This window comes from Metopolophium dirhodum, chromosome 1 (genome assembly GCF_019925205.1).
Source record: "Metopolophium dirhodum isolate CAU chromosome 1, ASM1992520v1, whole genome shotgun sequence".
Taxonomy (NCBI): domain Eukaryota; kingdom Metazoa; phylum Arthropoda; class Insecta; order Hemiptera; family Aphididae; genus Metopolophium; species Metopolophium dirhodum.
The window spans coordinates 72,008,517-72,028,356 of NC_083560.1; the positions used below are offsets into that span (position 1 = coordinate 72,008,517).

Here is a 19,840-nt window from a genome sequence, read left to right on the forward strand (position 1 = left end):
AAATATCTTATTATATATAAATTTATATTGAACTAATGTAGTCTTTAAAATAATATATTGAAATTTGTCTATCTACCTAAAATCTGTTGGCTATCAATAATATTTTATAAAAATTGAGACAACGTTTTCAAAAGTGGATAAACAATGTAACCGTAAATTGAATTTTTTGTATGATTTATTTGAACTTTACTATGTATAAAATAAATAATGAATATATGAATATCCGTTTCTGGAAGCAATTCAATACATTATTGATGCTGTTATTAGACGTAACATGTTCAACAAAAACAAAGTATTATTTAATAATAATAACATTGATCATATATATTTTATAAAACAAAATATAATACATCATAAATGTCTGTTCAAATACATTTGAGAAAATAAAACCTTATCGACAAAAATACAAATACAAACAGAAATAATAAAAGTATAAAACAAAGACCATTTCAAACGCTTATATCAATTGGATTTTAACAATGGTTGTGTTTCATATTACAATCGAGTACATACACTAATAAATTGAATAATTAATTAATGGGCAGGGAATTTTTTTTATTTTGATAACCAACATAATTTTAATAAAATATGTGTTTGCGTAAATTGAAAGTTGGAAAAGCCAACAAATACAGACAATTTGTACTTAAATAGTGGAGTCATTAAATCAATTTCTTATTTCAAGAAACGTGTATTGGTCCCAAGCCAGTGATAACACTTTTAAACAGAAGGGCTGTGTTTAGTGTTTATGTCAAGACCTAATCAACGACTTAGCTTGTTTTGATGTGTACCCATCTACTGACAATACTGTAAGAAAGATAACGTTTTTTATATAGCTGACAAAAATATAAATTTCAGTTTTGTACACTTTTCAAAATGAAAATTGAAAGTTATGTTTATTATAACCTATGTACTGGTTCCAACGCTTGAAAATAGTAATAGTAATTAATATTAATACATTTACGAATTAAAATTTTAAAAAATGTATGCAAGGAAACGGTTAATATAAAAAAAACAATAAAGCAAGCGAAATTGGTTTACGGTTACCTACTTCGACATATTATTTCGTCAACAAGAATAACAAATTGGATAAATTGGATAAATTAATAATTATAACCACGCGATATTAACGTTAATTTCATATATCATATCATAAAAATGTTCTCGTTATTTTTCTATGTTCCATTTATATAATATTTTTTACGTTTATTCTATACAAATATACAATATGAACGATGTGATAATAATACGCTCACAGCTGAGTCGCTGAGGAGAAGACAATCGTCCGATAGGTACGTCGTTTTCTATACGTATAATATATTAATATAATATAATATCATTAAATGTTATGGTACAATGTGAACTAATGAAAGGTTCTAAATCAGTTTAATGGAAGTTTTCATAAAAGCTATTTTAAGATTTGAGATGGATAAATTAATATTTTAATCGTCCATCCAAAGTGTTTTTGCGTACTCCATGACACGTAATTATTATTGTCTCGTTGATATTACATAAATTTCGTTCTACCACTGTGCTACAACAACCTCTCATCTTTCCCGTCGATTTGTTGGCAATGGTAAATATTAATACGTGGTATTTAATAGATAATGGTCAGTCATTTTTTTTAACGACCAATTCAAAGTGTTATATTTTTTCAAATAAATAAACGAAGTGTTGAATTTTGGAGTGTAAATATATCTTATATTGAAAGTGTGTAATATTTTTAAATCTAAAAATTTAGATAATTATTAAAGGCGTACACCAAAAGTTTCTGTGCATTGAAAATGTATACTATACCGATCGTTTATTCGTATCTAAAATACAAAAGTTTATCGATAAAAAACATTTTGTCAATTTTTTAAGTATTACATTTACATAGAAATAAATAAATTTCATCTCTGCTTACTTACGTCTTTAACTCTACTAAAAGTTACAAATTCACTTAATGCCAGTTGGTACCTTACCTATACATTTTTCTATTTTTTTGTAGTTATAACTCGTAATTATTTTCAATCCATTCATTCAACTAGTAAATTAGTATGTTAAAGGATTTCGAATAATTTTTGTTCGTTAAAACTAAAAAAACTGATAGATATATTTAAATACTTTTTAACAACTATGGTGACTAATAATACTACGTAAGGCAATATTATAAAGCAATTACTAATTATGATGTTCTTAAATATATTTTTATGGGTACAATTTTTAAAATATTAAGTTATAAATATATTGTTATCGCTGTAGGTACGCGATAAATACACTTAAAACTGTCACTGTGTATTGATAAAGATAAATGGGTAGAAGTTGTGTCTAGGAAACCATATAATAAATAATAATAACATGTAATGTCATCGCGTGTTTTAAGTTTACGGTGAACTCTATACTTACTTAAATAACAGAAATAATGTCAAAAACCAATTTACATGGCGTTGTAAGTATTGAGTTTTAAAATATTTTTGAGGAATTTAACGTAGTGATTGGATAATCTATAATACCTTCTGTTGTACGTTTTATCTACTCAAAATTGTTATGGTCCAACATCTATTGATAGATTTTTATTTAAATACAAAATGGGATGATTTTATCAACCAAAATTAGAAAGAAAACAATTGATACCCGCCACACAATTAATTGTATCAGAGTTTAATAAAAGTAGTTTGAGATATTTTTTAATTATTTGCTGAAGATCATGATTTACTACTATACAATTTAAAAAAATTTCCAACGTACATCCACAGGTGGTGATAGTTGTTATCCAAAGAGAGGAGTTATACAAAATATTTGATTCATTAAAGTTATAATTCAGAGAGTTTTTATATGATTTAAGAACTCCGAACGTCGAGACTCATCTGCACGATTGCATGAATCTAGTTTAAATCCTCCCGAAAAATAGAATTTTAGATGTTGTTCAAATTAATAATTTATTCTATAATATACGGAACAATCGAAAAATGGTTCTGGGGGCTTCTACGTTAAGCAATTTTATTATTATTTATGACTTTTTAGATAGTAAAAAAGTAAAGTGTGAAGACTTTCAAGTTGTAGATCGTTATTATTTTGTTGTGTTGATAAGGTTATGAAATAGTATACTATTTAAAACGTCTAACCTATTTTATTTTAATTATCTAAATCTAATATATGTGAAGTTAAAATATATAAGAGTTTAAAATACCGATATTATCTGCTTATTATATTTAGGTAACTATGTTACTATAGTATAATATGAACTATAATTATATTTTCGTAGTATTATCGTATAATTATAGTCGGGTTAACATAATATTATTAAATGAAAAATTAATTTTAATCACTGTGAATACAACAAAATAATTTCAAGTACAGTGTTTTGTTATACCTATTTGTATAACCTATTTTTCATTTTTATCTACTTGAAATTATTGAAACTTTTAAATAAGTATTACAATGTCCTGAACGTTGAAAATTCATTTTCTGTTTATATATAATTATTATATCAATAATAAACCAGAAACTGGCAATTAATATATCGACAGAGCTTTGTGGTGGACATTTATTCATTTTTTTTTGTAGAAAAAATATTTTAAAATGTAATATCAATATCACAAAAAAATCGAGTTTTAATGAACATTTTCGATTCTAAGAATCATACTTTTCAAACTACGTACATTTTAACGATTTTATTTATGATTACTAAAAATGACATAATATACGTTGTAATTTCTGAAAATGTTCTAAAAAACTACTGAGAGAGCTCCCAATTTCATCCGTTTAAAGTACTACATCTGTGTCCAGTTTACAATTGATTAAGGGTCATAACGAAACTTTTGTAGTGAATATTTTATTGCTCCAAAAGTATTCCAAAAAAAAACACATGGCATTAAACTTATGTATAGTTTCTTTGGTACCACTAGGAATTTACTTGAAACTTATTTTCCATTCTTACCCTTATTTAGTATATACCATATCAATGGAATGGAACGGTAAGTATTTTTATAAAGTATGTTCACAATTTCAAAAATGTAGTCTATAAGCATAAAGGTATTGATAAATTAAATATATAATATAATAATATGATTTTATACTATAGTATGTGATAATTATATTTTGTTTCGAACAGTTAAATTTATTAATATTCAAATTTAGTATATTTGATAATTGTTTGTAGTTTGAAAAAAGAATATTAAATTAGTTGGAATTTTTAATCCAAAAATGCAATCTTTGTCTTACTTTGTCTTGAGTATGTAATACCCAATAACATATTATTCTCTTATAAATATTATAATTTTATCTTTGCTTCTTATTTCGTTATTAGAATACTTACCAAATGTATATTTTATAAATATTATAAAAACATCCACTCTACTGAAACATCTTATAAATTGATAAGTCTAGGATGGTAGTTCTTAATTAAATTAAATAAAATCTGAAATTGAAATTAATTATATTGAAATAATATTATAATATATTTATATAATATGTCTTAAACAGTTATTTTAGTTGATAGTTAAATAATTTCATTTATTATCTATACTTTACTTTCATCAAATGAATTTTCAGTAACAGTAAATGACCATTATTAGTGTTAAAATGAACACAGAACATATTTGAGATGGAAAAACAAAATTTCAAATTTGTTTAAATTTCAAATACCTACAGTAAAAATTGATAAAAAAAGTATCAATTTCTCAGAACTTATATAATAAAACTTTGCGATACTTCATGAAATCGCATAAAAATATGACAATTAACCATTCGAATGAATAAATTATATTTAAAATATCATAATAATCATCAACAAACTTTTCATAAACTTTATTCGAATAAAATGTTTATTAGAACAATTTTAATATTTTAAATACATTTATTTGGTATTTTATATTACAACAAAATCGTTGATAGACGGCAATATTATTGGATTTTGAATGGTGCGGGGAATGCATTGGTTTTAAAATGATGCGTATTCATTTAATTTAAATGTTTTTCACGATTTTTTCGTATAGATACCTGAAGATTCTATTTCTTAGGACTGAATGCGATATGACATTGAAACTAACAATAACGTTTTTAGTTATTCTTTTCTATATTTAAAACAAAATGAACCATAATATATAGACTTGTAACTTCCAGCCATTACGTGTAGTATTATTTTCTATACACTACGAAAATTTCTAAATATTTAACTTTTTTAACATGAAAACCATTTTGCAGTACCTATATGTATGTATGATTATTTGTATAAGCGATGTGGTTGTTATAAATTAGTTTAATTACAATTAACATACGGTATTACAGTTATAAAAATAGATACCTTAGTAATATTATAGTAGGAATACTAATAAATAATAAATAATTAATAAATAATAAAATGTCCATAGAAATAAAGACAGCCTCTCATTCCATCTCCCCACAGAATCGTTTTTTGTATGTAACGATTTATCATTGAAATTAAATTTAACACATCCATGATTACAGCTGTGACCTACTCAATTAATATTTAACTTACTATTATAGTTACTCAACACCTACTATAATAGAGTAGAGCAACTTCTTTGTTTTTTTATATATATGTAATTATAGGTAGGTACTATTTTTAATTATATTGTATATATATATATAAGTACCATCTATTTTATTGGTTTTTAGTATTTTCCCTTACTGTACTCGTAGCATAATATGATAATAGAGGGTTGCCTTTAAAGCTTAAATATATATATATAACACCATTATGGGACGGCACTTGTCTTTAACACGGCTTGAGTGACTAACATTCGTACACAACACGGCACGTGCATAATACATCCATATTAATTTTAATGAATTCATCGGAAACAATTTTATGTCTATATCATAATAAGTAATAACAAAACATTTTTGGAAGAATTTTGAGCACCGATGGGTGATTTCAAAGCACATCTGAACACTAGTAGCCTCTTGAACGTTTTAAATGAGCAACAATCGATCTGCCAAATGCAGCGTGCGTACCCAACACATATATTATTTTTAAATAATTAGTGAGCATTGGTCCCATTAAAATTAAAACGAATATAGGAAAGGATCTGTAATATACGGATGAGCTATTCGATATAATTATATATATATATATATATATATATATATATATATATAGGTTCGATTCAATGCAAGTTATTTATTATTTGTTTTTGTGCCGATTCTAAAAAAGAAAATAACGACGAACAGATGGTTTTATTTTTTAGAAAATAACGTCTGCAGCAGACTTAAAAAAACATGGTAGATTTATATAAATTGTTAATGTTTTTAAAGCAAACATGCCGAGTGATCCAACAAAAATAATTTCTTAATAATATTAACTAATCTTTGAATTATGCACACACGAGTATATGCGTGCATTAATAACTATTTATTATTTAGACATTTAGTACTTTACCGTATTGAGTTCATACTGAAATATTATCGAATCGTCGATAACCATTAAAATCGTGAAGAAAACATTATGCGCTTTGATTCCATACCAATATTTTAATAACGGGTATTGGCTTCGTTTCATTGAAGCTTTATTTTATACGATTTTTCAACATTCGTACTTATTGTAAAATACGATCGAAAAACACATCGCGATTCGAGTACAGAAGAAAAAAGAATGAAAGTTTTTACTTGCTCCACGCGAAGAACTTATTGTGGTGTATGGATACTCTCTGTACAAATAACCCGATTGATATATTTTATAATAGTTTTCCCCGTCCAAAGCACGAGAAGAACGTAGGTAATGAATGGTATTTTTATAAGTTGCTAAATTTCCGTGACAAATGTTGTCGGTTACCTATTTGTCTGAGTTTAGTTCTAATCTTATACCGCGTATAATAAGTGCGTATAGGTATTATAGGTATGTACGTGAGTACAGGCTTTTTATCCTCTGATTCATTACGTCGATTTATTTATGTTCTTTAAATTCGGTACTTTTTCATTTGGTCGCACAAACATTTTTATCACGACTAAAGTGCCTAAGCCGAAAATCGGACAAACGTTAAAAGTATCCATTAACTTGGATTAATTTTTTTTTTTCAAAAACAGTAATCCCGTGGTGATTCTCTGCAGACTTTTATCACATAGTATGAATTAATAACAAAGTACCACAAATAGGTACCAGCAGGTCAAGATGATAATATTACAAATGTTTCACATTATCTATTATAACTTGCCAATATAATCAAGTCTAGATCAAATGTAGGTAAATGTATACTGTCACTAATGTCAACGGCACCGTAATATTATAACACAGTTGGCAAATGTATTAGTTTCAACTCCATTGTCAACACCTGTTTGATAGTACATTAGTACCTATCAAGCTCCAGTTATATAATTAATAATACTAATAATTATAACAAAGAAACGAGAACGACTATATTTTACCATCTGATTTTGTTATCTAAAATTTTATTTTCATTCGATATATTATGTAAAGATGTTAGTGAGTTAACAATATTTTTCAAATTACTTAACTACAATACAAACAATTTTAACACAATATTATTCTTCAATTATAATTGTAATTTAAGGAGCTATATTATTCTAAAATATTCCAGATATCAGATTTTGAATAACTGCATAATATTTGAAGAAAAAATGTCGGGCGATCATGCTGGGTGAATCACACTGTATATTATAATATATTATATTATATACTTTTTTTTAAAGATAATTTAAAGTTCCATTATTGGATAAAATATTAAAATAAAGTAAAATAAAATAATAGCAATAGCATATTGTTATCTGGATAGAGATAATAATATATTTATAATATTATGTAATGTAGGTACATCATTTTTCGATTTAAAATTTTAGTTTATTGCTTATGATTTAGAAATTATATAACTAATATTATATTTTCTTTTTAAATGGAATATTATTAATCAAATATTTTAAAAGGCCCCCATACTATGCTTTTTCATTATTAATTTTTTTAAAAAATTAGGAATGACATAATATAATAATATAATGTATAATAATATTATATTAATACAATAGATACTAAGTAATATACAGTAAATAATATTATTCTTTTATTTACACTTCATCCGCAATATTATCTAATTAAAAAGTGCTCTCGATTTTACTTACTAAAAGCTTACACAAAATGGTATTGTAAAATCGCGGGTACAGTGCACATATTATTATCATTATTTCGTAACGGAGAATGACATGAAAATAGTTTCTGTGATAACATATTTTAATGTAAGAATTACATTTGTATGTATCCTACAATAAAGTATGATGTCGATGCCTAAGTAATTTTAAATAGCCATAATATGATATAATTATGTTATCTTTATAATATATTTTATTTTTTACAATATAATATTAACAGTTTTGTGATAATATGACGGAATATTGTTTCCTTCGAAAACTCTCCGCCAGTTTCGCTCAGTTGCCCTGAATGAATAACTGAGAATTGCCTATTATTCTGAATAATCGTAGCGAATTATTACGTTTCAAACCAATGACCTCACAAGTTCACCGCCAAAGACGCTGATCTGGAAAACTAACATTGCATGCATAATGTACAACTACACACAGCGCCAGTCGTACTGATGAGTCTTGACAAAAATGTAAATTAAGATCTCCGGGGTCGGGCTTGAACAAATAAATGCGTTTAGTCTGTATTGCTTTTGAAATTACTCGCGAATTTATTCGACATCGATTTACATTAATCAGTTGCTGTAATTTGCCATGTTTCCGCGGACTGCGTGGTTATGCCTCCTATAGAATAACGCATAGTATTATTGAGCTCATTGTAAGCAGCAGCTGCTATTGTTTGAGAACGGAAAACAACGCGTCCTAAGCCAAATCGTTTCCGTGCGCGTAAATAAATTGTTATCATATCGATATTATGGAACATTCGTCGCGTTTGACATTAATATATATTTTATTGTTGCTTAACATAATATTATAATTTCCAAGTCGTTACGATATTATGCTATTATGCGTATAATAATATTTTGATAATATTTTTATCAGTGCGTATTTATAATGTTTACGCTTGCGTAAAATACCATATTCTCGACTGGCAACACCTCCAGGGTTAAAGCCATTTTTATCATTTTGGTGCCAGGCCGTGTATCGATCACTAGCCATATACCTAACCTACCTACCTATAATAATAATATAGTAATAATATAAAGTCGGACTGCGCGCGTGGCGGTAGGAGACATAGGACGGAATGATTTTATTTCTTTTGACGATTATATTCCGTATCATGTGCAAAATCGTGCTGTACTTTATTTATATAATATGTACAAGTACAGTATGCACACATATGTTAACGCGTGACGTGTATATATACATATATATGTGTGTGTGTGTGTGTGTGTGTGTATACCTACATCATATAAATACATGTATTATATACATTCGTTTTTACGCATTATTTATATATACACTCACACACATATATATGTATACAGGAATAAATTTATGTATTTACTTTGTGTATATATGACTTTTAGATACAACGTTTTGTTTTTCACCCTTTGGGCTGTGTAATAAATTGTGCGTTCTCGCGTGAGCTTAAATTCCAAAACAAAAAAAAAATAACAAAACAAAAAAACCACTAACTCATATTGTTTATAATCAGTTGATACAAATATCGAAGGTAACACAAGCACACATCATATTTCGTATTCACTATTCACCTGCAATACAAATTCAAATGTGACACGTTTGGCAACGATAAACAGCAATATTGTGTGCATGCGTGAAAACGTTACGATTTTTCGGTGACATAAAATCTGAATGCTACGAATACAGTATGAATGATACATAAAGGGGACATGGGAGTAGTTCAAAATAATAATGAAAACGAAAACTTGTACAGTAATATCTATAAAAAAAAAAATATATAATCATCCATATAGGTCATAAACTCGTAACAATAAATTGATTCTATTCACCCGACTTATGTTGTATCGTATGCTTGGAAAAATATTTCCTACCGTTTAATAAAATATACTTCCATAAGAGTCACGCAAAGCAATGAAATAATAAAAATAAATCAAACCATGACGTATTGTTGTTTTTTTATTGGACAGATGTCAATGAAATTGATTTACATTTTAAAAATCAACGGCAGCCCTAAGGGCGCTCTAATGTTTAGAAAAAAAATTACTATATAATAAATAGTGATTAATCAATAACAACAAAGAAAACATATTTTAGACATATATACCAGTTTCAGTTTCTATGTGAATGCTAAGATTTACTAATAAGTTTCAAGGATAAATTGAAAGAACATATTTTTTATTCGTTTTTTATTCATCTATTATATTATCTAAACATATGATTCACTTTTTTTTATTTTTTTTAACTGAAATACGCTCAAGCGACCCTCTCAAAATGTAATATTTATGAAAACTATAAAACAAAATATCGAATGTATATTATAATATTATTATTGTAGATATACAGGGTAATTCACCAAGTCTATATTTTGAGGTACTTACAATTTTTATATTCTGTGCCAATATAAATGTATTATTTTAATATAGAACCCTTTCTTTTATTTGAAATTTTTAAACAGATGATTTGTTAAAAATGTTGATGCGTATAATTTGAAATTTAAATAAATAGTTTTTATTAAACTTTTTTTTTTTTTTATTAGATTTTTATCGATAGAGTATTTACAATCTGTAATATTCGTATAACATAACAATATGTAAATTTGATAGTTAATATGGTACAAAACATGAAATTACGTGAGGAGGGAGGCCCACCAGTGTGGATACCATCTTATACTAAATTTAATTTATTAAAAATAGTAATATAATATTATAGATTTAATAATGTAGTACTTAAGTATAATGCTTAGTTAGTTTTTACAATTAATTATTAAAGGCCGATATTATTCAAATTGTCATAACCACCTTTAAACTTAATTATACCTATGGACTATTATCCTTAGTGCTACAGTTTCATAATTCGAGAGACTCATTAAAGGGAATACGAATGGAAGTAATTTATAGAAATATGATCTTTAAGTAATTACATACAAGGTTACTAGGTATCATAGGCGCAAATAGCCAAATTATTTTGAGGAAACTAAAACCCCTCCTATAATATTTTTTAAAAACTATATATGCTCAGTACTAATAACTGACTTTTGAACTGGGTGGACTTGACAGAAGTATGGGGGACTAAGTCCCCTTAAGCCTCCCCCCATCCAATTTGCGCCAATGTATTAACTATTAACAATTTCCAAAAATTTGAATAAACTTATATAACTCAAGTCAATTAATATAGGGGTGAGTATGCTTTTTGATGTCTATTCGTCATAGAATTTGTATAATATAGTACCCGTACCTAAGTCAGTATAAATTATTACATTTTTTTACTTTATTTGAAATTTCAATCTAAAGATTAGAAAATTTTTTTTGTGTCATATAATCGTATTTTCATGGCATGATATTGTGTTTTTACCTGGCTACCCTTATTATTTCCCAAATATAATTTTACAATGTAGTGCACCACGAATAGGTACTACATTCAAGAATTATCAAAATACTCAAACGGGCCAATGTAGAATAAACTCGAAAAATGCCTACAATTGTCTGTAGTTCTTTGTCTCTATAATATCTTAAACTCTAACACGAGCTTAGGTAATATTCTACCAGTTAGATTATAGTATTATATAGTGAACACTACAAAATAGCATGGATATTGTTTGATAAATTACAATTTTATTTTACCTAGTGAAAACATAATATATAGAATGCGCATTGTTAGTTTATTTTGCCACTAGGAAAATACAATTTGTTTATTAGATAGGTATATTAGACACTAGCTGCTTATACACCAAACTTGTTATATCGCGGAACCAATACTCCACAAAGGACAAATGTAAAAATATTTATTGCATGTGTAGTCTAGACTAGTACATTTTAAGTTTTTAATTTTAATTCTGATCTTTGATCGAGTAACGATTTTCATTGAACAAATAGAAAATGTCAGTATAAAACAGACTTTTTTGTATTCTATGATGTCACGGTTAAACAGTTTTGGTCGTGGTGCTAAAGTCTCCCACGACACGATAAAAGTTAAAATACATACTTAAAAAACATTTCAGAAACAAATAAAAAATATCTAAAAACGAAAGTTGCTATTACGATTATTATTTAACAGTTGTATAATGTATTATATAATGGATCTTATGCGATAGCATGCCGATATATAGGTACACTATTTGTTATAGCAGAATATTAGACATTTAGAATGTCAATATTTATGCATGTACGTCTATAAATTATAAAACCATTGATCAATCCTTATTTTTTTGTTATGAACAGTAATACATATTTGTACAACATACTTACATTTTAATTTATTTGTCCACATATAACATGTACATACAATGTAAAATAATATATAATGTCATATGTGCATTGTGCCTGCATTATTACAATACCATTTTGTGTAAACTTTTAGAAAGTAAAATTGATAGCACTTTCTAATTAGTTAATATTGCGGACGAAGTGTATATCAAAGAATGATATTATTTACTGTATATTACATGGCATTTATTGCATTAATATATTATTATATTATGTCATTCCCAATTTTTAAAATTAATAATGAAAAAGCGTAGTATGGGGGCCATTTTAAAGTATTTGGTTAAAATTAAATTTAAAAAAAAAGGTGGGCATGTACCTCTGCTGTAAAATAGTTAGTAGTTTACAAATGGGTCACTGTATTGGATTGTGTTAAATTTGAATTCAATGATATACAATAAAAAATTGTATAAAAAAAACGATTCTGAGCGAAGACAGTCAGTCTATGATATTAGTATACTATAATATTATATAATATGATGATATTATTATGAATAAAATAATTTATATAAATAACCTATTTACGTGGAACCTTTTTATATAGTTTCAATCACTAGCTAGAAATGTTGAACATTTTATAATATATTTTTAAATTTTAAATTTAATACATATTGTTAAAATTCAAAATTTAAATGATTGTAAAAAAAATGTGTCTATATATTTTTAATATTTTTCAACTGCCATATTAACAATAAAACAGGAACCTTATTAAAATTAAAAAAATTTTAAATTTTAAATGTCCACAATCCTATTATTTTCCTTATAGTGGAGCGAGTAAATCCCTTATATAGGTTATTTTTACTCCTATGATAATACACTTGAAAAATATGAAATAAATTTGAGGAGCCTACGACACCGGCACACGAATGTTCGTCACCAGAGTTCACCATAACGTGAATTACGTTACTACAATCATAATATTATTATATTATAATATTTATGTGACGTATGCACGATAATACAACACAACAATAACAATAGTAATAGTAATAATAATAATATATAATTTTAATCTTATATTTTATCAATTGGACGAGATTGTACCCCGCGAGAGTGTTGCTGCCGCAGGTTTGCCCAGGGGGTTTTGGAAAAAAGGTATTAAATTATTAGTAACAGGTCAGTTCAATATCTATTTCTGGCAAGTTTCCGCGGCGGCGTAGGTAATACCCGGAGATACCCATGCATCGGTCGACCATAGAACATAGTGAACAGACGAGACTTAACTCACATGCATTTATAAAGTATATACACCCATACATTTAAGGTACAACGTACGTAGGTAAGTAGCCGCCGGATATAAACGGATATACGTTTGAACGAGTTCAATTGGCCGGCCGGGGTGTGTGCATGCAGAGGGGCGTGTCATCTTCCCATATTTATATTTGCGTATCTAATCATTTCATCATGACGTTATATTATTATTATTATTATTTTTATTATCTCACAGCGTTTTGATTGCAGGTGTCTCGTGTGTGTGCGCCGGCAATATATTATTTTTCCGACGAGTGTTGGGCGAGTACTGCTCCTGTTTATAATAGTACCTACCAGTGATATCTGCGTATAATAAAATGCAAAAAAGGAAAACAAATCGAAAAGGTGAAAAAAACATTGCACAATAAAATCCCGCTATAACCCGGCACTGTATAATACCGTCCTATTTACGCGTTGCGGCGATCGTTACGGACGTTTATTTTTCCGTCGTGTGTGTTACCCAAGTTGACAACATTGTAATATGTAGAAAAACGCCAAAAATTGTTTACCTAGGTATCTATAACTTGTCTTCTAAAACTGCGCGGAAATCTGCACGGTATTTATTTATTATTTTTTTTTTTAGACTTGCCATAAAGTAGGATCACACGATTTTGTGTGAAGAAATCACGCGCAAATTCGTCCGTATGTTATATTTTATGATGAATACATACAGAGTGTAACAGAAAGTACAGACAAATGAAACATAAAAAATTGACAATATAGTTAAACTTATGAAAATTATCTCGATGGTAAATAATTAAAGGTTAACTCATATATGCAAATTCCCGAAAAGAATATTTTCAAAAAATATACTATATTTTGAACAAATTTACTTGATATTTACTTGGTATTTATAAAAGTAATTAAAAAAAGCAATAATTACTTGACGTTTTTATCGTTAATAGTTTTATAATTTGATTTACAAATTGGATATTTTGAACTATTCTAAAAAAATATAAAAATGTTCTCTTAGTATTAAAAAATAAAAATTGTATACTGTACTAAAAGTACTTGAAGCGCAAATGTAAATATTATATACATTATAGTATATATAAAAAATGTTTAAGCCTGTTACAATTTCGGTTTCCATACATGATGGTTTATGAGAATAAAATAGAATACAATTACTAATGAAAATCAAAAAGATAATTGGAACGTTTGTTTTTCCCAACGATCAGCTATTGATGAAATGCCAGCAATTGAGAAGATGCTTTTAATAGGGCTGGAGCGATAGGCGAAAATGAAGACCCAGATCCCTGTGTTGTGGATTGAATCCAGTATTTTTAAATGGGCTGGTTTTCCCTTGAGAAAAGTGGAGCACCATAATTGAGTTTGGAGAAGATAAAGGGGGATATAAGGGGTGAGCTAGATTTTTTAATATTATGTTAAGTCTAGAGCTGGTCGAGTTGTTAAGGATTGCGATGAATGGAATCATATAGCTTTAGCGCCGAAAGTAACTCCTAGGATTTTGACTTTGGGTTGGTTTTTGATTATGTGAGCTATTATGAGATGTTTTGAGATTTCCTCTTCAGGCTTAATATTAAGAGGTTAGTTTTGGAAAGGGAAAAGTGGAAGCCAGATGATTCCGACCAGGACATGGGTTTGTTTGAAGAGTTTTGTAAAAGTTGTTGAATGGAGTCAGATTCAGTACTGCAGTAGAGAATGGTGAAGTCATTGGCATATAACAGAGATATGCAGGGAGATAGTATTTCTTCGGAGATGTCATTTACGGCGATGATAAAAAGAGTGTTGGAGATGGGGGAGCCGATATGAAGTCGAGCATATTTCCTTTGGAGATGATTTTGTTGAGTATGTAAATTATTCTAATTATCCATGCCGTGTCATGCCGTATCTTTAGTGATATCAAACCTGATCATTCCAAGGTGTTGTTTGTTGAGTACTAAAGCTTGAATCTCCTTTTTAATGGTGAATAAGTTATTGATAGTACTCATGTGACGAAGTGGAAGCCGTTTTGTATTGGGGAAAGAAAATTAAAGTTTCCAAGGAACCATATAACGACGGTTAATTATTTTCTCAACTAATTTACATGAAGTATTTAAGAGAGAGATGAGCTGGCAGCTTTTAGCATTAAATCTATTTTTGTTGGGATTCATAATGGGTATGACATGCCCAGGTCTCCAAGAATTGAAAAAGGCTTTATTTTACCAGATCATGGTTTTTATGGCGAAGAGGTTTTTTTCTGTTATTTAGTTAGTTTTTTTATGAATGACTAGGGTATCCCGTCTGGGCCAGGACTTTTACTATTGTAATTGAAGAGAGAGTCTTCAAGTTCTTCGATCTTCAGGGAAAGTTGAGTTGGTTTGCTGGATGTCACGGGGTTTTTACCGTATTAATAAGGTTGTCATATCGATGATAAGAGTTTAGGAAATCCTGGTCATAATTGGAGTTACTGGAGTTTCCGTGAAATATAGTTCTGAGGGTATTAGCTTTACTTCTTTGAGTGACATATAAAGTGGTTTCTGTGAGTAGGTTTATGGTATTGATTCGTTATATTTCCTTTAATAGATTTGATCATTTTCCAGATGTTGGAAGTATCAGTTTGATTTCTGATGCTATTCACATAGTTATTCCAGGATAAGGCTTTACTGTTTTTTTTTTTTTTTACAAGGGTTCTAGTTCGTGCTTATTATTTATTTTTAAGGTAATGAAATCCTTTTGGGACTTGGTGGTTTGAAAAATTTTTAGGAAATTATTTTTTTCTTTTATGGATTATTTATTTGTTGGCTTTCAAAGCCATTGACACAATGTGCTGAAGTTCTTTGATATAATGTTCATGTGTAGACAATTGACATATAATAACTCTATAATATTATAACTATTATGTGCAACTGCTCAGTGGAATCCCAACAAAATATGGTTTACAAATTATTTGTAGCAATAATGTCAATAATGATTTTTTTTTTAGATTCTGGCCAAATTGTACAATTTATTGGTCTTACTTATTTTATATTTTATTTTTTTTTTTGTATGAATGTTTATTATACCTATTTTCTTATTTTAGTAGAAAGTATGCTATTCCCAAGAGAGGTAATTTTTCGATTTTTGGAGGAATTCCCTTGTAAGCATGAAGAAAAGTGTCAAAAAGATGCAATAGGTGAATCTGAACTACCTAGGTACCTAATAAACACTCAGATGGGTACTTTAGTACTTATAATTAAAAGAATTCTTGAAATTCATAATACATGCATTCAAAATTAAATTTAAGTAATAAACAACATATTATTTTGGGTTAGTGTCGCAGTGCTGAATGCACTGATTATTATATTATTATTACAGTTATCCTAGGTTTAAGATGATCTTAGCAGAAATAGTTGCAAATAAAATATAATTTTTTTTTTAAATACCTGTATTATTACAATTATTGTAAACATTATTTTATTACAAAATATCATGAATATTACTGCCATACACAGATTCTTCATCTAAGTGAGCTTGATAATAACTTCATATTGTTAAAATTCAACAACATACTGCTGAGAGGAAATTTTTACTATGAATATTCGCGTTATTATCTTTTCCACACTATGGAAATCTAAGAGTGACAAGAACATCATACATGCAAATTGATACAGAATAGGATGTGCATACAAACAGAACAAAAAGTTCTGACCATCACAATGTCATTCATACGTATTGTCATCATACACTCATAATTAAATTAAAATTAATGATATCATATCTAGTGTTAGTAATAATGACATTTCTAGTCTAACAAAGAAGTTAAATCCTTTGAATTGCCTAGAAAAATGCCCATAATATAACAATAATATATTGTAGTTCACAGTTTAAATGTACCCAAGCGCTAATACTATAATTTTAAAAGAACTTGTACGTTATTATGACGTTAAGAGTTCATGTATGATAATAACAATCGAAGGTCTCATTAAATATTAATTTAAATTTTTAAGATCTATAATTTATTTGGATCACTTACTTGGAGCTAGTTAGTACTTATACTTCTTATATCTACACAATTTTTTGATCTCGAAATTATAATATTATAATTTAATGTTTTCTCATTATGCTCTGTCCTATAATAAAACGTCAACACTTTAGTTTTAGTAATGTACAATCGCCATTCAGTGTCCTAGTTTATATAATGTACCTATATAGGCCTAACTTAACTTACATTAGATGAGATATAATATTTTTTAAATAAATACTATATTCGAAATATTTCCAAAATAACTCATTTTTTTCTTCACAAATATTTTACGTTTAATTCTACTTGCGATGGACTATCTTTCTAATAAATAGATGCCATTTGGAACATCATTGCATATAATAAGATAATAATATATCGACATTTCAATAAACGCTGTTAACATTCGCTTTTTAATAATTGGCTATAACTACGGCCCAGTAAATAATTTTAAATCTAATTCTATTGTATGATTTTAATTAGGTTAATTTCTGCAGTTGAATTTGTAAATATTTATCATACACTTTGTTTTTATTTTAGTAAAACACTGATATCTTGTATCTTCTTGACTATGACGTTATATACTCGATGCAACCACTCTAAGTACAGTTGTTGGATGTCTTCCACTAGTAGAGAATTCTACACAAAACTTTTGGAGCACTTGACATGTTAAAAATAATACCACTCGAAGTTAACATATTGAGGACAATGACTGCCAGTATATCCCTTGAGTGTTTCCAGAAATACAGACGTCAATAGATAATTTTTAATTCAGCTAAGTGTAAAAAATAACCTTTCAGTCGTATATTTTGATGCAAAATTATACAAGAGCACAGTTTTAAAGTTTTCTAGAAATAATAATATGTGAATATTGTTAACATTTGAGTTAATTTTATATAAGTGTTCCATCTCTTATAAGTTTTAAGAGGATTGCAATTTGATTTTAAGATACGTACTATGAAAGAGTACATGCATCCGTTTTTGAAAAGTTTCGTTTCTTAATTTTTCGTATATTTATTTACTTTCGAGCAGTTTTGTTTCTATTTAGTAACTTATCAAGATAAACGTACTTTAAATCAACTTGTAATAAATCATTTTTCCACCATTAATTACACCTGTTACATGATTGTCAAAAATAACATACAAATATTAAATTTATTAATTTTGATAACGTGTCGTCCAACACATTATCATTTTCAATTGATTTATTTATACATTGTTTATTAATATTATTATCTTATTCTCTGAGCCATCACGATACATTGATCACAAATTCGCACATTTTATTATGTGTAGTTCAAAAATATATTTTCGACGGAAACGATCATTACTTATACCTAGCACTTATTTACTTTGATTTTATGTGATATTATATATATGTTACAAATATTTGTATTTTTAAAGTCAGTTTTAAAACAAATACATATAAAGTAATATGTTTGTAACTTGGTTAACTGTTAGTGTAAACAATAAAAAAAACTACATCATGAATATTCTAACCTCAATTACAATCGAATGAGGTTAAACTTTCGTAATTGGCTACAGTGATGGTACCTAGTTTGTGTGTATCTATTTAATTTCTCGTGAATTTGAAATTATGATGAATACACCGTAGAAACATAATTCTTTGAATATTTATAAGGACGGGTAACCACACAAATGTATTTCATTAAATTTAATAGATATGACTTATAAAGTAAAAACCATTGCTAAACCTATATGCTAATAAATAATATATTAAAATATTAAGGTTTTTATGTTACTATAAGTTATGAATAATATATTAAAATTAAATTTAGTAAATAAACAACTTTATTTTATATATTTTTTTTTTTATTGAGTTATTCACAACAACAATTTATTTTCATATTGAACATTTGAAAAATTACTTTAATCTGAATTAGAGTATATATTTTTAAAAGAGCAAAATAATATGTTCGTGTTTACTATGAATACATTTTTTTTAAGAGTAAAATTTTTCAAAATACTTTGTATAATACACTTCAAAGGTTGTATACATTAGAAAACATTAGTGTTGCAAAATTATTGATACGTTTTTAAGAAAAAAATTAGTGATGTTTATTGAATATAACATAATATTATATAGAACATTTAGATGAAGTCCCTTTTTAAAAGTTTGACATTTATGTATTTTTTTCTTATAAACTTTAATACAATCGATCTGCATTGTAACCATTATATAAAAAAAAAAACATAAATTAACTTCAATATAACTCTGGTAAAATTTGTTTATGAAACGATGTTATATAATCATAAAAAAAGAGAGAAAGATAATAACAGTAATAATAATAAT

General features: G+C 27.3%; 2 protein-coding genes across 2 annotated transcripts in view; one reads left to right on the forward strand and one right to left on the reverse strand.

Annotated features, from left to right (window-relative positions):
• Positions 1 to 19,840, reverse strand: part of LOC132934541 (uncharacterized) — a 424,794-nt gene that overhangs the window by 379,316 nt on the left and 25,638 nt on the right. The gene's annotated exons all lie outside the window — the stretch shown is intronic.
• Positions 1 to 19,840, forward strand: part of LOC132934539 (lysophosphatidylserine lipase ABHD12-like) — a 104,209-nt gene that overhangs the window by 1,084 nt on the left and 83,285 nt on the right. The gene's annotated exons all lie outside the window — the stretch shown is intronic.